This window comes from Propithecus coquereli, unplaced genomic scaffold (genome assembly GCF_000956105.1).
Source record: "Propithecus coquereli isolate 6110/MARCELLA unplaced genomic scaffold, Pcoq_1.0 Scaffold212, whole genome shotgun sequence".
Lineage (NCBI taxonomy): Eukaryota > Metazoa > Chordata > Mammalia > Primates > Indriidae > Propithecus > Propithecus coquereli.
Window position 1 is genome coordinate 2,069,798 of NW_012146301.1, and position 22,440 is coordinate 2,092,237.

Here is a 22,440-nt window from a genome sequence, read left to right on the forward strand (position 1 = left end):
CCTCTGTCCTAGAGAGAAAAACAATAGAGACCCAGATGTCTGAGAACAGTCTCATAATTCATACCTAATGCCAACGGGCCACTTAACATATTTTCACAAACTATCACACACAGTGCATATAATTTCCACACACAGTAACTAAAGAAAATTACATTTCTTTCTCTTTGCCAAATACCCTCTCCTTACCTGCCCACACCACCAAACTGGGTAGCTACAGGACGTGAATTGAATAGATCCTGCTTCCCTTTGCTCTTCTTTGTGTTATGTAGACTTGATACACAGCTCAGGAGTAGTCTGTCTGGGTTATTCAAATGCTTCTCTTGTAAACATGCATTCATTTATTTAATATTTATTCAGTATTTGCTACGTGTCCTACATAGTCATTGATCAAAGAAATTCCTGCTTAGCCTCGGCATCAGGGTTTCTCAATCTAGGCCCTGTTGATATTTCGGGCTAAATCACTCTTTATTGGAGGGGAGGGGTATGGCAGTGTAGGATGTTTAGCAGCATCTCTCCTGGCCTCTACCTACTAGAGGTGCCAGTAGCACCTCCATTCCCAGTTGTGACAACAAAAAATGTCTCCAGAAGACAGTAAAAAGATCAGTGGCTGCCAAGGGTTGGGAGCAGGGAGGGATGAATAGGTAGAACACAGAGGTTTTCAGGGCAGTGAAACTACTCTGAATGATACTGTCATGGTGGATACATGTGGTTATATAACAGGCAAACCATAGAATGTACAACACCAAGAGGGAGCCCCAATGCCAACTGTGGACTTTGGGTGACGGTGATGTGTCAGCACAGGTTTGTCACCTATAACAAATGCACCATTCTGATGGGGAATGTTGATAGTCAGGGAGGCTGGGAGGGTACAGGGCAGGGGGCAGATGGGAACTCTCTGTACTTTCTGCTCAACTTTGCTGAGAACCTAAAACTGCTCTAAATAAAGTCTATTCTTTAAAATTATTCATTTTAAGTGGGGGGAAAAAAGTCTCTAGACATTACCAAATGTTCCTGAGGGAAAGAGGGCCAAATTATTTTTTATCCTGTTATAGACATCATTCTTCTTACAACAAATCATTTTGTAAATGTAAAATACACATAACATAAAACATATCATGTAAACCATATTCAGGTGTACAGCCCAGTAGCATTAGGTACATTCACAATATTGAGCAACCATCACCACCACCATCTCCAGAACTCTTTCATCAGCCCAAACTGAAATTCCATCCCCATTAGACAGCAGTTTCCCATCCCCTCGCCCCCAGCCCCTGGCCATTCTTTCTGTCTCTATGAATTTGCCTACTCTAGGTACCTTATATAAGCATAACCATAAAGTATTTGTCCTTTTGTGACTGGCTTATTTCACTCAGCATAATGTTCTCAAAGTTCATCCACATTGTAGCATGTGTCAGAATTTCCTTCCTGGTTAAGGCTGAATAATATTCTGTTGTATGGATGGACCACATTCCGTTCATCCATTTTTCCGTCCATGGCACTTGGGTTGCTTCCACCTCTTCGCTATCATGAATAATGCTGCTAGGAACATGGGTGTCCAACTATCTGTTCACGTTCCTGCTTTCAATTCTTGTGAGTATCTACCCAGAAGTGGAATTGCTAAATACTTTGAAATGTGATCGTTTTTGGATTGCTTTTTATAAGAGAATGTAGGACCTCGGGTGAATTACTGGGCTAGTGTAGGCAGAAGGCAGTCACCCGGTGGCTGCTCCACTCGGGCTGCAACGGCAGACCCACTGGGCTCACATCTGCCCTTTGCCACATGCTGCCTGGGGCAAGTGACTAAATCTCCCTGCCTTTGGGTTTCTTACTGTACACAAAGAGGATGAGGAGACAGCCAGTTGTTAAGTAAGCAACAAGGCAGTACGTGTGGCGCTAAGAGCACAGCTCCTGCCCGCAGTGCCTGTTCCACTGGCGCCAGCTCTCCCTCGTCCTAAAGCAGCCACGAACATTCCCAGGCCTGGCCATCCCCTCCACACACAAGTGGGAGCCACAGCAAACCCTGTGTGATGCCCACCTGGTGTCTGGTCCCTCCCCTGTGTGTGCAGTGGTCACATGCCAGGAAAATACCCACCTCCCCACCGCCCTCACGACTAGGCGTGGCCACATCACCCAATTCTAGCCAAGAATCAAAAAGGGAAAATGGCTGGGTGAAGCTGCTTTCTTTAAACAACTTTTTATTTCCGTTTTTGGATAGGAAAAGATTTACATGATTTCAAGGTCCAAAGCCTGAGATGAAGACTGTGCACAATTGTCTCACTTCCCTCCCTGTTCTCGCCTGCCTCCCTCATCCTCCCACGTCATTTAAAGGTAATGTTTTCTTTCATTTCTGCTTGTTTCTCTTGCAAATACAACCAAATGTGCATTTCCTTTCTTACATATGAGGACATGTATCAATGCAGCTATATAATCTATACCTATATATGTTGTTCTTGTTCTTTTTTATTTAACATTCTTGAATCTTGGAGATCACTCCATAGCTGCACATGCTATGTAGCTGCACACTGCTTCCTCTTTTCCTCTTTACTGCATAATATTTGATTGTGTGGCTACACCATAGATTATCTAAACAGTCCCTTATTGATGAATACTTGGGTTATTTCCAGTTTTTTATTATCATGAGCCACAGTGAATCATTTTGTGCATGAGCCATTTTGTATTTATGCCTGATACCATTTGGGATAGATTTCTGGAAGTGGGATTTTTGCGTTGAAGAGTGGTAATATACATATTGGGCTATCTGTTGCCAAATTCTCTGCCATTGGAGTTGTACCATTTGCCTTTGGGAAGCCTTCTGTTTGCCCTTTGCTCTTTTTCCGTCTCCTTTCTTCCTGCCTTCCCACCAGAAGTTGATTCTAGAAAGTACAGCAGCCATCTCACAACTGTAAGGATGAATATACCACCCCCACTGATGTCAGAGCTGGAAACCAAGAGCTCACAAGGCCTTTCCCAAGACAGTCCTCTACTTCCTACCACTGAGCTTCTTGTTAGGGGAGAACAATAAAACCCTCACCTGTATAGCCCTGGTTATTCACTTACCTATTACTCAGAGCCAAAAGACAACATAATAATTTAAATATTGAGTAAGTTTAATTGAAATTATATGAATTGAAAAGCTTGTAGCTCATTGGTAAGTTGGTACCTGCTACTGCAAACTGTGCCATCCAATATGGTAGCCACTAGCCAAAGGTGGCCATTTAAATTCAAGTTAAATAAAATTAACAATTCAGTGCCTCCGTGCCACTCACTACATTTCAAGAGTTCAATGGGCACAGGATTGTAGTGGTTGCCACATTGGACAGCTAGTGCATTAGGGAACATCGCCACAATTCAGGGTAGCACTGAGGGGTCACACTAGTTATCAACATTTAAGAAACTGTCATTCTGATGATCTCCTATGTCTTCTGGAGTATACCAGAAACATAACACTATGTGAGATGAGGCTTATCTATCAATCAGGAAATCTAATATTATAATACGAGATGTGACCTGCCTCAGCTTCTCCCATGACAGAAACACCAAACCCCCCATGGCTTTCTTTCCATCATTAAGGGCATCTGCACTGCATAAGATAGTTCCACCAACATTCCTCTCAAAGGTGTGGCCCTGTAACACAGTGCAAGTGCATTTTCAGGAACAGCACTTATAGGCCAAAATATATATATACATATATATAGGCAGAAAGGAAATCACCAGAAAGGAAAGCAAGGCATTGTGAAGAAGAGATGTTTTCATCAATAATGCAGAAAATAGCATAGGATTGTAAAACCCGTAAGAGGAAATTTCAGGGTAGAGAGCCCACGGTGGTCTAGAAAGGCCTTCCCGGTTCCACTTCAGTTTTGCAGGGAAAAGCAAAGACTGACATGCAGAAAGCAAGGAGGATGTTCGCAAGTTTCCGAAGCTTTGGGGGTTTTCACACAGCAAGGATGCCCATATTGTGTGATCAGATAAAGTGAAATCATCTGTCAGCCTGTCTGTTCCCATAGCTGTGCTATTCATAGAAGACGTACCTTCTTCCCCATATAAAACACCATATGCCCCTTCTCTTACCTAATTAGGTGTAGGGTGTGTGGGTATCCTAGGGACCTATAACGTTTTCTCAGGTCTGTGGCACGGAGCCGGAGGAGTAATGCTGGTGACTCAACTGGCCATTTGGGGCCCTTCTGTAGAACATTCTTCAGAGATGTCAAGAGCAATGGGGAACCATACTAATTAATACATTTGAAATGAGTTTTGACTCCTGCCATCTACAGCATCATAAAAAAGGAAAGAAGACGTCAACATCCTTTGGATTCCCAAGACACCCATGGACTCCTCTTCCTGCCTCCAGTTGCTCACGGAGCCCGAAATACACGATCTAAGTCGTAATCATTCTTCACGGCCACGGCACCTACCTCGGCCCCTCCCTCATGTGTAACTCCCTGCCCCCGACTCCGTGTCTGAGCCTGGACATAGGTGAGGAAAACACTCTGCTTGTGGTTGTCAGCAGCTGGGGGAGGGGAGAATAGGACTTAGACTGTCTCCTGGGGAGAAGCTTCAGTCTGGGGTGATGGACAAATTCTGCAGATGGGTAGTAGTGGTGGCGGCTGCTCGACAACGTGAATGTACTAATGTCACTGAACTGTACACTTAGAAATGGTGAAAATGGTACATTTTATGTTATGTGTATTTTACCACAATTTTTTAAGTTAAAACAAACAAAATACCAGCCTAGCCAACATTATCAAGACCCTGTTTCTACAAAAAATTTAAAAATTAGCTAGGCGTGGTGATGCACACCTGTAGTCCTAGCTACTGGGGAGGCTGAGGCGGGAGGATCCCTTCAGCCCAGGAGTTGGGGGCTGCAGTGAGCTATGATTGCACCACTATGCTGCAGCCTGAGTGATAGAGCGAGACTCTGTCTCTGAAAAAAACCTCAAAACAAAACAAAACAACAACAAACCACTCAACATCGCTGGCTGGTCTCTTTTTTTTTTTTTCCGAGACAGAGTCTCACTCTGTTGCCTGGGCTAGAGTGCCGTGGAGTCATCCTAGCTCACAGCAACCTCAAACTCCTGGGCTCAAGCGATCCTCCTGCCTCAGCCTCCCAGGTAGCTGAAACTACAGGCACGTGCCACCATGCCCGGCTAATTTTTTCTATTTTTAGTTGTTTGGCCAGTTTCTATCTATTTTTAGTAGAGACAGGGTCTCACTATTGCTCAGGCTGGTCTCGAACTCCTGAGCTCAAATGATCCGCCGGCCTCGGCCTCCCAGAGTGCTAGGATTTCAGGTGTGAGCCACCGTGCCTAGCCCGCTGGTCTCATTTTAATTTCAAGTGTACACAGAGTGCAATGCGCACCATCCCAGGGATGGACACGCTTGAAACTCGGACTTGGCGGGGAGGGGGGCAAGGACAACATATGTAACTTAAACATCTGTACCCCCATAATATGCTAAATAAATAAATAAATAAATAAATAACTTCAAGTGTACAAATAGCAAGTGGACATTTGGCCTTCCTGGCCATCGATCCTAACATGCTTCTCCACTTCCCTGTTCTCCAAGTGACTATTTCACCCTTTCTCCTCTCTCCCTCCTACACCCTCATCCCTTTCCTCACCCTAGGCTTCACTGAGAAAATTCGAACAATTAGACAGAAGCTCCCTCAAGCCTTGGGCTGTGCCCTCCCTCCTGCTATTAGGGAGGAAGTATCCTGCTCTTATCAAAAGCCAGCCCCTCAAAGAGGGGAACAGGGAATAGGGAATGACTGCCTAACAGTGACAGAGTGTCTTGCTTTAGGGTAATCAAAAAGTTTTGAAAGTAGTACAGTGTGGTCATACAATATTGTGAATGCAATTAATGCCACTGAATTACACACTTAAAAAGAGTTCAAATGCAAATTTCATGTTATATATATTTTACCACAACCGCAAAAAATGTTTAAACCTCTGCCCTTCGACATGGGCTCTGACCCCACGATGCTGCAGGCCTGTGTGCCTGTGCTATTCTCTCCTGCCCCAGCGCCAGCAACCTCCTGCATCTCTTCTTTGCCTCCCCTGCCCCGCCAGACCACTGGGACCAGCGCACAAATGGTCCTGTGCCCGTGCCCCACCTGATCCTGCCCAGGCTCTGCCCCTTTCCGCCCTCCTGGGCACAGCCTGGAGGTTTGTCCCTCTTGCCTCCCCGCCAGCCTTCCACCCCCACCCACCCACAGAAAGCGTCCATACAGACGTCATCCCTGAGCCCTATGTCCCCCAGTCAAGTGACCACTCAGCCTTCTTGACACACTTTTGACTCTCATGACACCACCCTTTCCTAGCTTACCTCCTGCCTCACCGAGAGCTCTTTCTGGGTCTCCTCTGGCCCTCCTCCACCTGCTAAAATGTCTCCAGGACTCTTCTGGAATCCTGCTCTTGTCACACAATCCCCCTAGGTGATCTCATTCAGTGTTGTGGTTTTAAACACCAATAAAGACCAATATACCCAGAGCTTCCAAACTTACATCTCTAGCCCTCACCTCTCCCTGGGTCCCCAGGATTTTATATCCTCCTGTCTACCTGGCACCTCCACCTGACTTCCTGTCCCAAACCGGCTCCTGCCCTTCCTCATGGCACCTCCACCCCCTCAGTGGCTGAAGTCAAATCACCAGTCACTTCCTCGATCCTTCCCTCCTCAGCTCGCGCTGTGGACAGAGCAGGTGCTGTCAGCTAGTCACCTGAAATTCGGCCTGCATCTGTGCGCCTTCCCCGTCCCTGTATCACCTGGACCCCTGCAGTGCCCTATTCCCAAGACTTCCGGTTCCCACTCTTGCCCCCAACAACAACACCCAGACAACCCCCCACCCCGCCAAAAAAAAATCAAATTCCACACACCAGCTTAAACCTTTCCAGTGGCTTTCCCTGGCCCTATAAGCACATGGAAACTCCCAAGAGGCTCCAAGTCCAGCCTCCACACTGGCCATCCTTGTGGACCTCTCACTCAGGGGCTTTCAATCATAGGTGGTTTTGCCTCTCACAGACATCTGGCCATGTCTGGAGACATTTCTGATTGTCACAGTTTGGAGGGGAGGGAGTTGCTAGTAGCATCTAGGAGGTAGAGGCCAGGGATGCCACTAAACATCCTACACTGCGGAGGGAAGCCCCCCTTAAAGTGTTAGGTAGGTATAATATAGATATTATTATTATACTATGATTCTTTTTCTAAAAGTCATTGAAGCCTTTACTCAGAAGCATTATGTGCATTTTAACGTAAATGAAAAGAATGAGAGAAATTTGAAAGCTTTTCCTACCTACATGTTTCAGAGAAGGGAAGCAGGGCAATGGCTGAAGGTGGGGCTCAGGCCTGGCAGAGCCAGCGACCCGTTGTTCCAGCACATCAGGAAGAGCAGCCCTTGCTTCTTCTCCACACCACGTGGTGGTATCTGGATCTACCCTTTTAAAAAGCAAAGCCAGACACAGGATCCATCCCCAAAAGGAAATGCCAACAAAATGGCCTCTCCTTACTTCTCCAAAGGAAAAAATGATTTCCTTTTACTGTTTAGTCTAATAAGCAGGAATCTGGGAATCTCTGGCTCCATCCTCTGCATTGTGATGTTGGGAAAAATTCTGCAGGACTTTCAAGCCATCAACAGTTAAAAAAAAAAAAAAAAAAAAGAAAGAAAATCCCAGAAAGGCAAGATTGGGGCAAGCTGTTACTAAGAATTTCTTTAATTTGTGGCTATTTTAACATATGTCATTCCATATTTTTTTAGCCTCATTCTGACTTTCTTTTCTTTCCTCCCAATTTTAAGACTAAACAGCAAGAATGATACTCTCCTAAAAAAAAATTTAAAAAGGGAAACTGAATGAACTGAGCACGGCTCATAGCAAGAACCCTGCTCAACCACGGCCTGGCTTTTTATTCCTCCTGGGGGGCCCGGCCCTAGCAGAACTGAAGTAGGGGCAGGTTCCTGCCTGAGCTAAGACAGCTTCTCTCTCCCTCACATTTACTGAGTTCTACTCCTAGCAGGTGCCCCAGGAGCGAGTTCCTATGTAAGGTCATCGTCAACAAGAATGGCTGAGCCCCAAGGCCCAAGGAAGGTGGCCTCCCTATAAGGTCTGGCACAGCCAGCACGGAAGGACTGAATTCGGAACCCAGAGTGAATCAAGCTGAAGGAAGCCAAAGCTTCTCGTATCTTCTGGTCAAAAACAAGCTAAGAACCAAGAAGAAAAAGAAAGAAGGCCCTACTCACTCAGCTCTGCAGCATAAGGCACTAGAAGACGGGTGGACGAGAACCAGAGGGACCTAGAGAAAATGTCCCAAAAAAAGCCAGCGTGGGGAGGAGACAAAAGAGAGAGACTGGGATGGAAGGAGAGGGGGACTGAAAAGACCCTGTGGGGGAGGGGAGCGGCTGGGGGGGAAGAAAACAAGGCTCTGGGCCGCTGGCAGGAGGGGAGAGAGCTGCCTGTGTGCACCCCTGGCCTCCTGGCTGCAGCCCAGAAAACTCCAGCTCAAAGGAGTCGTTTGAGTTTAATGCTCCCCCAGGACTGTGGAAGAGGAAAAAAGGAAGGGGGAAAAAAAGTCAAAAGTCTCAAGAGGAGGGAGCTTTTTGTTTTAAAGGACTACCTCTTGGGCCTGTCCCTAATTTTCTGGGTTTTGTTCCTGATTTAAAAGGAGAAGTTTTATGTCACCCATGAGAGTCTGCATTTTTGTGGGATTCAAATATTCCTTAATTAGGTGTTGTCTCTTTACAGAAAGAAAAGACGCCTTTTATTTCATTTTACTTTGCCATTTTAATTTACTCCCTTTCGTGTCTAATAACTAGGTAGGGAAATGTGAAACAGCTGCTGTAAAATATTATAAACCCTGCTCACTGGGGATGTTGAGAAGGAACTTTCCAGCGCTATCTCTCATCCCAGAGAGGAGGGCCTGGGGGCCCCACAAATCCCAGGCCTGGTAAGCAAGGTTGGGGGGTGTTTTCCCCTCCACACCACCGAGGTCTGGCGGCTGGGAATCACATATCCACCTTCCCCAAGTGGCCTGTCTGTCCGTTCCCTTAGGCACCACTGTTCCCAAGAGGATTGAAACTACTTTATCCAGAACCAGAGAATTTGCCTCTGTGAAACTCTGGAAAATCAGGGGGAAAAAATCACAACAAAAAAGCAGAAATGGCCAGGAAATGTTTGGCCTTGGTCTACTGGGTACTGGCATTCTTATTGTGTTCTCAGTTTGAGAAAAATGACAGAAAAGGGAAGGGAGCTATAGTTTTTTTTTTTCTATTGCTAAAAATGGAAGGGGGGCATACTCCCTGTCTAGTTCGGGGTGACCCTTCAGCAAAGGGTCAGTAGTTGTCTGCAAATTGCAGAAGCTTCCCAAGGGATCCAAAACACAAATTTGCAGGGCAGCGCAGGGCACCAGTTTCCGTCTACTGAGCTGTACATGATGCTTATGTGCTCATTTTGCTGGCAAAAGAGCCTGTCATAAAATGTAATACTGACTATAAAACAAATCAGCGCTTTGAAACGACTTGCTTCAGATGTTTTCATAAATCCCTAATGGCTCAAGCACTGCCTGCTATTGATAATATTAATGTGTTAATAGTTCCTCCAAAGCGGGAGCATTGGGTAGGTCTGAACACACACATACACACACACACACACACACACACACACACACACACACACACACACACACACAGGCAAAGATGCGAAAGCTATGGAACTGGAAGACAACAGTTTGGCTCTCACCTGAATTCCAGCTGGACTTTGCTGACCTCAGAAAGCCAGATCCAAGTCAGAAATCTGATATTCTAAATGCTTGGCTGAAGCTCCTCTTTAAAGTGTTTTAAATGAGTTCATAAAAAGTATATTACATAGGTACACATGTACATATAAAAAGCACGTAAGCACACCGATGTTCATAGCAGCCCTATTCACAGTAGCCAAAAGGTAGAAACTACCCAAGTGTCCATCAAAAGAAGAAAAGATAAACAAAATGTGGTCTGTCCACACAAGGGAATATTATTCAGCCATAAAAAGGAATGAAGTGCTAACCATCCTTTACTTGGGGTTACATGTACTATGCTAAGGCTTACACAACAAAGAAAGAAAAAAAAAGAAAGGAATGGAGTTCTGATGCACACTACAACATGGATGCACCTGGAGGGCATTATGCTAAATGAAGTGAGCAGCCACAAAAGGACCAATACTGTATGATCACATTTATATGAGGTACCTAGAGTAGTTGCATTCAGAGAGACAGAAAGTAGAACAGTGGTTGCCAGGGACTGGGGCAGAAGGAATGGGGAACCGTTGTTTCATGGGTAGAGAGATGCAGTTTGGGAGGATGAAGTGTTCTGGAGATAGATAGTAGTGATGGTTGCAAAACCATGTGAATGTACTCATGCCACTGAATTGTACACTTAAAAATCATTAAAGCCATGCACATTGATGTGAGCCTACAGTCCCAGCTACTTGGGAGGCTGAGGCAAGAGTATCGCTTGAGCCCAGGAGTTTGAGGTCAGCCTGGGCAACATAGCAAGACTCCATTGCCAAAAAAAAAAAAACAGGTTGAAATGGTAAATTTTATGTTATATATACTCCACCACAGTTTTTCAAGTGGTGGGGAAGAACCTATGAGCAATGGATATTAGGCTTCTCTACAACTTCCTGCGTCCTCTCCTACCGTGTCCCTGGCACAGGGCCCACAGCTCTGCCACCAGGGCCCCAGAGCTGACACTCCCTCGGCCCAGCCCAGGACCCAAGAAGTTTTGTGCCACCCCTTCCCAGACACCCATGAGCCCAGGGAAACCTTCCTATTAAAACTTCCTTCCAATCTTAAAAAGAAACTTAAAGAACCAAGAACGATACTTTTCATGAGGCGACTTCTCTGCTTCCTTCCGAACAGGCATCATTCAGCTTGGAAAAGTCTGAGAAAATAAATACTCCAATCTCCTTGCCAGGGGCCAAGGACACTAAAGTTCTTTGAAGGCATATTGCTGTCTCTGGACTACTCCAGCCCTTTGCTTTATGGTGTGGATCTATAAAGCATCTAGACAGTCACGGGCTAGAAATCATAGGGGGAGGGGAGGGTGGTCCCAACTAAATTGCAGCGGTTTTCCTGGACTCACCTCTGTCTCTCGGAGTTCTTCCTCCCTCTGGACAGCTGGCCTAGAATCACTTCATGATCCCCTCACAGGGATAAAACGGGGATCCACCAATGCTGTTGGGTCTGAGGGCACAGAGGGGTGGCCCAGCAGAGCCCAGAAGTTTCTCTCAGGAATACAACAGACACTTGCCCTATGCCACAGGTTTTTCTGATGCTTGCTCTTTTGGTCAGTTTATTTAAGAAGTGGCCAGAGCAGTCAAAACTCTGCCTTCACCCCTGAAAGGGGACAAACATTGGAACAGTCCCTTCCATTCCAAGTCTCCCCTGGGCCATCCCTTAAATTTCCCTTATCCAAGTCATTATCCAAGACCAGGTTGCAGAGAACCCTGGGGTCCCATTGCATGAGCTTCTGCCTAGCTTTGAGTCAGGAATATGTCACTGGCAGACTTTCTTCTCCATGCCAGGTCAGGAGGATGAAACCCACAGCTGGTGACCAGAGAAGCCCAATCAGAGCCATATAGAGAGTTGGACAGTCTGTAAGCATGACGCCTACTAGTTTTCAGACAGGTGGGCCCAGTGGCAAAGACCCCTGTCAGTAAGAGGATAGGGCTGGAAGGGTCCCACCCACCCTGCAGGGGGAGCTCCACTGACCAGAGGTGGGGAGCAGAGCACAGGCTGATGCTGGGAGGGCTTCGGGTCAGGCTGCCCAGGGACATGCAGCCCAATGAGGTGGAATCAGAACAGCATGTGATTAATGATCAGAACAGAACCAGGTAATGGGTTAAAAGCTGTTAGGACTTAGATTGCGGAGAGATCCGAATGATCTGAATTTCACTAAGCAAATTTAACAGTCAGCATCCAGATTTTCTAAATCAACCACTTCAACAAATTCCCTGCCAGCCCATAAAATGCTTCCCTGACTTCCTTTCTCCAAAGGTTGTTATTTTATTAAACGGCGTAGGAGGTGGGGGAGAGGAGGAGGAGTGGAGAAAGAAGTCAGGGGTGAATTACACTTCGATGTTATTTTAAATGTAGTCTTTCTTAGTCCTGCTCCCTTCAAGGCTGTCCTAAATTTGGTTAGCTCCAGGATTTGTAGGCCTTGATAATTTGTAAGGTAGGATTTAGATGCGCTGTAATTGTGTGTGTGTGTGTAGACCTGTGTGATCAATATATATTTAATATGCATATGTATTCCATATACGGGAGCAGAAATGTGTACAACAGACTCTAAGGAGTACTTGTGTTTACAGTGTTTGGGTCCCAGATATTTCTAAGAAAATCGTATTTGCTTTATGCACATAGATTTTCTTTCCCTGGTTAATTCTTCTGGAAGCCTGACCATTTTAACTACTTCAGGTGGACTCACTGGGAATGGGGGTTGAGGGATGCAAAGTTAACAGGTGTTTTTTGTATTTTAAAAGGTGCTTCTCTCAGATTGTTGACTGGCTGGTTGATGGTCCTTGTCTGGATCCATTTGCTATTCTTCAGGCTGACCCAAGTCCTCAGACCATGGGGTGGACTAGCAGCAGCGAGCATCTCAGTCAGATCTCTGCAATTCAAGGGCACTAGAGGGAAGCCTATTTTGAAATAGGATCCCAGACACCCCCTGCCTCTTTCTCATCTTAATGTCCCACAGGTAAAGGACACCTAAGACACTGGGGCAGAGAGCCACGTGAGCTGGGAGTCAACTCTGCAGAAAAACAGGATAAACAGAGGAACAGAATGAGTGTAGGATGGTGAGACCTGAGGAAAAGGAGAAACAGAGAGGGCTGGGTGACCGAGGAAGGTGGAGGCTCACGACACCCTCCTGGGAGCCCAAAGCATTGTTACAACATGGGCTCCCAGACCGGAGGCCTCAGCAAAGCCCGTGTCAGGGCCCCTAAGCAGCTAAGCTACCACTCCCAGGAGCACGACCACCCCCACACTCGTGTGCACCAGACACAGCAACAACGGCCTGGGCGCCACACCTCGGCCTTCTCCCTGCCTCACCACTCAGGCACTCACAGCAGTGCCAGGCCCTCCTCGGGCCCACTGGAGTACAAACGCTCCAAACACTGATTCAGTCTGCACTGAAACCACTGGTCAGAAAATCAACACGCCCACTGCAAGCATTATCCCAAATCAGCCAGGCCCGGCCATAAAAAACCAGTGCAAAAATTCAGAACCCGGTTCTCAAACACCCACCCAGAGAGACTGACCTCAAGGATCCCTTGGGACCACTGTTTCTTCCGGAAGCCCACTCTCGGAGTGTATGTCCCCTCGGCCTTTTCATAACCTCACAGTTGCTCCCACTCGCCTGCTCCTGAGGGAACCGGATCGAATCACCAAGGACCCCTCCCCTCCCCCGACCCTCTCCATTTCCTGATCTGGGATAGCCCGCAGAAGTTGCGCGTTTCCTGTGCTGGAAGCACTTTCCAACTTGGAGCCGAAATCAGGGCTGGGGCAAGGACGCAGGGGCGTGTCGCCCACGTTTCTGGCCCGGGGAACCAAAACTCCTTGGATCTGCACGGTATTTGGCTGGCGCTGCAGCGTGTGGGGAAAGATGATTGCACTCGAAAGGAATCACGACTCCTCGCGGAGCCATTACTCGCGTGGCTCCGCACGCGCAGGGTCTGGCCCGGCTTGCAGCAACTACCCCCTCCTCGCTAACCACTCGCTAGTAATTTGTGGGCCGCAATGGAGCTGCGCCCGGGGCTACAGCCCCCATATTAAAGCACTTTTGCAACCCGGACACCCAGCGAGCTGCCTCCGCGCACGCCAGGCCGGCACCTCCTGCTCCTGCTCCCCTCTCTCCGCCCAGCCCCCGGGGCAGCTGAAATGGATGTGATTTCACGCACTTCCAGCGCGCGCGCACACACACACACACACACACACACACATGCATTCCCCCTCCAACGCCGCCCGACACGTGCACGAGCCTGGACGTTTTCCTTTTGTGCTCGCTTTGCAGGCCGGGCATTCCTGCTCCTGGTTCCCTCCTTTCGCTCCTTCTTTTCCTTCGCCACTTCCCTTCGGGGTGCCCCTGGCTCTTGCTCCTCTGCCCCGGTGGCGTCCTCGCCCATTCCACCGGGGAGGAGCGGGGACCGCGCAGATGCGTCCTGCGTGCCCGCCAGGGCCGAGTTCTGGGGCGGCTGCGAGCGCAGGGCTGGCCTCTGGCCTGCGCCCTGTTTGTTTTCCTTTCACCCCCTGAATGCTGGATTGAGACGTAAAGATTACTCTGGCCGAATAATGCCGGGAGTCAACACTCGAGCAAACAAAAGTGCTTGCACAACTCGTCAACCCCGCTGGGACCCGGGCCGCGGGCTGGGGGAGAGAACGCGCTCCTCGCCGCTAATTACAAATAAATGATGATGTGCTCACTAAGTAATTGATTTAATGAAGTTCCTATGAAACTATTAAACCCGGTGGAGGTCAGGCTAGAGGCGCCCCAGAGCGCCCATTGTGGGCTGTTTAACTCCACCAGGCTCCTCGGAAAGACATCGGGGCTAATAGGTGAAGTCACAGCTGCTCGCGCTGACTTCTCGGAGCACCCCGTCGGCCGCGGGCACCCTCAAGCCCTCCTCCTGTCGCGCCCTTGTGCCCCGCCGCCCGCGCCCCGCGCCGGCCAGCTTACCCACGCCACTCCCAGCCCCGCCGCCAGCTCCCGAGGGCCTCTCCAAAGGGATCCCGGGTCTCGTTAAGAGCGGGAAGTTGAGCACTGAACTTGTGCGCACCGCCAGCAGTCGGCGGCGTGCACCACCGCCCACCCCTCCCTCCTCACTCCACCCCCGCCACTTGGTGCAGGAACTTCAGCCAGTGTGCCACGCAGGGTGCTCGCGCGCTCTTGGCAAGGTGCCTGGAGCCCGAGCGTGTGCCCAGTGCGCTGGCTGGGGAGGGGCTGAGGGGGCTGAGTTGTGCGTGAGTGTGTGTATGCACGCGCGCGACCGTGCGTTCAAGGCCAAAAGGCCATCTTTCTGCATCCCTTACCTGGGGCCTGTGCGTGCAAAAAAGTATAGAGGTAGGGAGAACAGAGAAGAGAAATGAGGAAAGATGTGCAAAAGAGGTCACTCAGGTAGGCTGTTGGGCCTGAGAACTCCAGTGCTAGGTTTTGCGGTAGTGAGCTGTTCTGGCGCGGCCCTCTTTAGATCTCCCCACCGCCCACCTCGTGCCGCGTCTTGACCCGGCCAGGCATTCCTTGGCCCTGGAGCTACGCCACCAGCTGCCAATGGGGAGTAGGGCCCCAGGCCCGCATCTCAAAGCCGACTGGATCCGAGCTTTCCTGCCACCCATCGCGCGCAGATCCCAAATCTGCAGGAAGAGTAGGGACTACTTCTGCAGCTTGGCTCTTGGTGGGAAACATGACGGACCCTTATTCAAAAGTCTGGAGGGAGCCCTAAGGGGACACATCTGAAGATAGAGAAACAGACATTGCAAATGGATCTAGAGTCAAAGGTGCTAAACCCTGTACCCGTGACAGCAAGGGTCCAAGTCACTTTGTCACACACATACAAACACATAGGGAGGGGAAAGAGCATTTGACTGCATCTCCCCCCACCTACAAGGGGCCTTGTGGCAAAACGGAAGGCCCGTGTCCAGCTGGAACTCCACACCGGGAGACAGGGGCGCCTGTGGGACTTCTGGCTGCAAAAATCAATCTGCCAGGATGCGCTGCCTCCTCTGCCCAGCCAAATCTTGTCTCTCTTCATCAAGAATTGACAGTTAAGAGAGTTTCTTAAGGCATGCGTTTCGTTTATGCCACAGTTAGTTGGCAGTAAGCTTCATTCCTTTTTCATGTGAGGAATTTTCAACTGCTGAAACCAATTTCCATTTGATTTTGAATCAAACACTTGCAACTGGGGGAGGAGGAGGAGGAGGGGATATTTTGGCGTGCTTGTTGGCGACTTTAAACAGAACTGTAGTCCTGCCTCAGTCTTTGGTCTCAGTGAAGGTCTCAACCTCTGACTCCTCAGGGAATATTGACAAAAATCTTTTTTTTTTTTTAAGTCTTGCTTGAGGTCTCAGTTTCGCCATCTGTAAAATTGGATCTGGAGATCCTTGGCTGAGGTCCTTGCGGCTTTATTTGTTTGTGATCTGTGAAGGGACCGTAGGGGGTAGGAGGAAGTCAGTTAAGACGCCTGTTTGCACCAAGCTTTTGTCTGTCTTTGTAGAAGCGAGTCCCTTTGTAAAATAACGCCCCACTAGACTGCCTAATGGATTTTTGCTGGGCTGGAGTTTTCATTTTCCCCACGCAGGAACGACGAAAGAGGGGAGTGTTCAAACCCAGCGAGTCCCGCGTGGCCCTTGCCTGCTAGCGGCGCTCTCCAAAATGTGCCAAAAGCGGTGCACACGGGCTCACTCTCCTCCCCCGCCCGGGGCAGCTGTTCCCATTTTGTTCCCGCCTCCCCTGCCCTCACCCCAGTCCCTCCTATTCCTTTAACGCCTGCTGCTGACTGCATCCCTGCTGCCCTTAATGTAGGATGTGCACTTCTCTTCAGCCTCCAAATGAGAAGTGACATTTGCACTCGCCTCAGCCAACGCGTGAGCAGAACGCGGGGGCACAGGCCCATTGACCGAGCGCGGCCGAGGGGCCGGCCGGCTCGGCGGCATCCGAAGCTGCCTTAATTAATACCATCTTAAATAGTCCAGCAGCCACCGAAGACAAAGTTGAAGAAAGACTTTAAGGCTGAGTGCCCCTCGACAAGCTCTTTTTCCCGTGTCATTCAATATTTAATGCGCCCGCTTGTAATGCTACTACTGGTGTTCCTTTCTCAGCAAGGACATTATTTTTTCACGGTGCCCATAGCCAGGGAAAGCCCTTTAGGCAAAGAAAATCAAAATGTTTGTTGTTTTGGATGACTTATAACTCTTGTTTAACACAAGCACTTTCAGGAAAGTATAACAGGCGCAGCCTCCAAAGCAAACAACACAATCCTTGTGACAGAGTCGGACACAAAAAGCACATTGTCTTGCGGACTACCCCTTTTCTCTGGTGCTAGATGGGGGCCTGTCTCCGAGTGAACACCACGATGCCATTTCACTTTTGAACTATTGTTTTTGAGTTATGCCATGTGGTCAAAAGGAGCGAGAAGGGGGTTGTTTCCAGGCTCATAAGACAAACGAGTTGCCTTTTCAATGAAATCCCCCCGCGATCCTTGAAAACGGAGTTTAAATGTCACCTCCGCCTTTCTAATGGGCACAGGGCTGGAGGCGACCCTTCAAAGAGTCTGAGTGATAAACGACCCTTATTAAATATGGCCCGGACTGCTGGGAAAGTCCTGCGCCGCGCCCGCGCGCCGGAGAGCGCCCCTCGCTGGAGGGCCCTGGAGGAGCCGGGGCCGCCCCTGCAGGCGGGAGAGAGGACCCGGCGGCTGAGGCCCCAGCCCGCACTGGCGGGGGCGGGGGGACGCCCGGGTGAGGGGGGGCCGTTGTAATACAACTTCTTATCTGCCTCCCCCAACACGCCCGTGCGCCCCGATCCCCAGAGACGCGGCGTGAAAGGTTGGTGCGTTTCCCCCCTGACTTCTTTTTGTCCGTTGCCGAGTGGCGTCTGCAAGTCTGAGCTGCAAAGTTACTGATTTGCAGGCTGCATGTTAAGGCAGCCCATGTAAGTAATTTCTCCGGGCACCCCAGCAAAGGAGAACAAATCGCTGACAAAGGCGAGCGCTTTCGATTCAGCGGCGTCGTTAAGGCAACCCCAAAGTATTCCTCCTATAATAAGTTCCACTTCAAAGGGTTTCTCATTCAGCGGTGACTGCTTCGCACTTTTATTAAGTCCGGGCTTTTTCACTCGGAGGAATCATCTGTTTGGTTATTTTTCATCGTGTTTATTTTTCACCATTCACACAGTACTTGTATTAAATAAACAAAGAACAATCGCTCTGCAAATAAAAGTACTTAGGTGGGGAGAGAAGGAAGAGGAACTGGGGCTCTGGCGCCCCTCTCCCCCCACCCTTCAGATATCACCCACTCCCCACCCGGCTGGCTTTCTCTCCCTCTTTCTTCATTCTCTCTCCTTTCTCTCAACCCAGCAGGTTCTATGGGAGAATCCTAACAAAAAAGTAAGAAAAAAATGTGTGTGTGTGTATATAGATATATACACATACATACATATATATTTCTGATGAGGTGAAAACTGACAGAACTAACCTGGCATGAAAGTAAAGGTCACTGCAACTGTATGTTAACGAGTGTCTCCAATCGCAGTGGACCCTCTGCCAGCGACCCGCCTGGCCCTGCCCATTGCCATAGCAATCCTGACGCTCTGCATGGATATACCGTAAAAGCAGTAGTTTGAATTTCAAAAAACTTGCCTTTGAACTTCCTCCTGCCTGATGAGGCACTTGCATTGTGTGCTCGGGGGTGTTTGTTCGTGGGCGTGGGGGGTGAGTTTCTGTGTGTTTTTGTTCCCGGAGGGGAAGTGTGCTGGCAACCCCAGTGACAGGGTGGTTTCACCTTGGGTCTCCTTTGGCGTCCCTCCAGACCTGGGAGGTTTCCGTGGTCATGAGTCCTGTTTTGGTACAAGTGGTAGGGCTGTCCCGGGATGAAAGTACTAGTAAGCATCTGGATTGTTTTGTTTGCCTTATGATCAGCCGTCCTTTCCTCTGTCTGACTGAAGGTGATCACTTGAGAAACCAGACTGTCTCCCCTGCCTCCTCCCCAGGAGTTGTGTTTCCTAACCAAACTGCAATTAAAAAACACTGGTGGGGAGCATCTCTTGTCCCATTTCATGGATAGATAGGTGATAGATAAAACCACAATGGTCTCCAAAAACTTCTCCAAAATGAAAGATATGATTTATGAGACTGCAATACAAATATGTCTGCAGATAGTTGGGCCCAGCTTTGAAGGCACTGGGCCCCCCTCTTTTCCCGTTCCCCAATACTGTGGCATTTGTGTGGCCATCTCCAACTCCTTAAGAGAATATAATTCCCACCCTTAAGCTCTAAGCACTTTAGATTTTCAAGCATTAGTTTTACCAAAGAGCATCCTGAATGGGGAAAACTATATACATAAACTACAAATAATCGTGTGTTTAAAGATTCTCCTAGCCTGGAAAACAAAGACAGATGATTTAAACAGTATTTGCAAGGGCCACATTTTGCCTAGGGAAGATGAAGTCTTTGATGATAGCCAACTTAGTGTCAATAAGTGGCTTTCTTTGAGACATATTCAGATGGGAACGTCTTGCTTGCCAATTGCCATAGAAATCTTAACACACCATGAAGATTGTCCAAGCGCCAAGCCTTCCGTTCTGGACTAAATTACTTTGAAGTGGCGCAGGACGAGCAGTGGTCAATTTTAACTCTATAGACTGGACAGAGAACGCCGGGAGTGGGAGATTGTGCGTTTTAAAGCAGAAAATAAGAAGGGGAAACTTGTTTTATACACTCTATACAAGGTTCTGCTCATTGTCAGATATCTTTTATCTTTTATATTTCCCATGAATGATTCATGTCTTGGTGGCTTTGTGTCACCCTTCTTTTCACAAGAAACTTCATTAGAGAGCTATAAGTTTTCCCATTGATTGGGGCCCTTATTTGAGTGTTTTTCTCCTTCGTGTGCTGGTTATTGTCATCTGGCTTAAAACAACTCTTTGCAACCTGTTTCACCTTTACTACATTTAACAAATCTGACTTTTAAAAGCCACTATAACCTTTCGGAGAAATGCTTATTGACATTACTACCCATTGCTTTTAACTATTTGCCTTTTATCAATTTTGTATCTGCTAACAAAAAAACCCCAAAGGTCCAGCTTTGTAAATGTGCACAGCCAAATACATTAATTTAAGCCACTTGAATATTTTGTTGCCATGAAAGTATCTAATTTCTCCTTAACACCTGCTCCCCCCAGTACTGAGCTTAAATTACTAATAGGCGCTCAACTTCCAAAATAAACTACAGTAAAATTGCATCTTCACCCTCCATAACCTGCTATGAGGCATTTGATGCCCACTACTTGATTTCATTCAATACCCATCCCAGCTCCTGAGCAATTTTGCTTTCACCTTCTTTGTGTCTGGAAGCCTCTCACTGTCCCTCCCTCTACCTTTTCTACATTCTTTTTTTCCTTTTGGAGACTAGGCACCAAAGAAATGCAAAAATTCACTTTTCAGCTTTTCACTGATTAGAATCACTCAGGATATTATTCATTTTAACAAATGAATGCCGTAACCCTCAAGATTTATGCTACTGTAAGTGCAGCCTGCAAAGCATAGTCTTCATAAATATCTCAGTATTATCTAGATAAAACTGTAAGCTGTAAGTTAAACCAAGCTATAAAAACATTTTATTGCTTGGGGACTGGCTAAGAAATCAAGAGATCAAGGGAAGACAACCTAACGTTCACTCCATTAGCAACCTGTTCTTTTTTTAAGAGAGTGACAGATATACCCTTAGGTAAAACGTAAGCAATACATAGGAAGAATACCTTTATTAAATTTGTTACTTCATAATCATTCTTGCTTTCTATCAGAGGTACACATTTTAAGTTTTTATTTTAGGTGTATCAGGAACCAATATATCTGTGGCAAAGAGTTAACCTATGCATGGTAAGATACATAAAATACATATTCCTTTGTTTCATAATAAATAAACCTGTAGCATAATAAAGAATAGTGCAAACTACCATTGAAAAAGTTGTATAAATAAAACAACTCATTATACATCAGGAATATTTTGTTCTAATAAGTTTACGATACATAAATTATCCCCCCAAAGTTCATACCTTATCTTTTCTATTTGAAAGGGCTTTGAAAGTGAATATGAAAATCAAATAAACTTTAAAAATGTAGAATTATTTTATATTCAAGTTTTATGGTCTTTTTCTTTATAAAGGGTCTGCATGTTTCATATTCACCATAACAATCTGAAGACGACATTGAAAGGCTCTCCAAGTGACAGCACCATGCACTGTACTAGTAATATAATATATCTATAAACTATATATAATCTCATCAACACAATGCAAAAAAGACATGCAGGAAGAGTCTTGGTTTTCACATTACGTTGTTCATTCAAGTAAGCTTAAAAATATATTTTTCCATTTTCTTTCCTTTTTTTTTTTTTAAATAAACCATGGATCATAAATGACAATCTTTCACCAAAATGTATAATATAATTCTTTGGTGTGTCTGAACTCTTCCAGGAAAAAAAAAAAAAAAGGATGATGTCTGAAAATAAATTAATTCAACTGTACAAATAATAGTGTTCACATACAAGTTATTAACAATGACAAGACTACATCAACCACTCACAGCACACAAATTTCTACAAACCCTGGGGAGGGGGTGTCTTCAGGGTCTCTGAGGATAAATTAGTGCTCTTTAGTATATTTCTATGATGTTTCTGATGGACTACATTTTGCACAGGAGATCTGTTGTACCAACTGAAAATAAACTGACTAAGAGTTATTGTCCCAGGTTCTTGACCTTTTTTATCCTAGTTTGACAGCTCTGGCAAAGGTCACACATTCGTCAGTGTTTGGTGGTAACTATAAACCTTTTAAAAATTTTTAATATTTATAGCAAATCCCTCCCCTCTTTTAATGTAAATCATACACTTCACACTGTCATTTTCAAATGGAATGGAGTTTGGTGTGTTCAACGCTCAGGAAGAAAATGCACTAAAATGCAGTTTCAGGCATTGAAAAATAGACTTTAAAAGGTTGATACAACAGTATAAAAGAGGGGTTGGTCTGTTTTAAAAACAACAGCTTTCCCAAAAAAAGGCATGATGCCATCATCACACCTCCTCAGACTTGACTGTGAATGTTGGCATCCCAAAGAACTTATAATCGAAAACATAATCTCTTTATTACACAAGAAGTTTGGACACAGTAAGGAGGCAGCATCTGAGATTTCAGATTAAAAAAAAAAACCCACTATAGAGGAAAAACAAAGCACTTGAATTTCTTCTACTTTATAAAATATCACAGTTTCACAGTTGTCTATCGCAGCAGCTTTTTTTCTCTCCACTTTTGCTTGAACAATCACAGTAGCACAATATATGGAGATATATTAAGGTTGCTGCATCTTTTTTTTAAAATTACACAATAGGGTACTGAAGAAATAATCCTGTATAAAAATATTGTGTTAAGGTGAGATCAGTAATAAAAGAGTGGAAATTTAAAATTACAAATATTAGAACTTAAAGGGTTTTTACAAATATTTTTGGACACAGGTACAGTCCAGGATCTGTTGGCAATGCAGCAAGTGTGTGGTTTACAATCAAGAGGCCTTTGCAGAATTAGGGCCCAACAAGGAGGGTCAAAAGCAGCCCACGTTATGGTGTCAAAGGCATTTCAGGGGCACTCTGGACAGGCAGAGGGCCTTGTTGCTGTGTTGAGTTCTGACTTAATGCTCTTTTTCTCCCCCTTAAAAA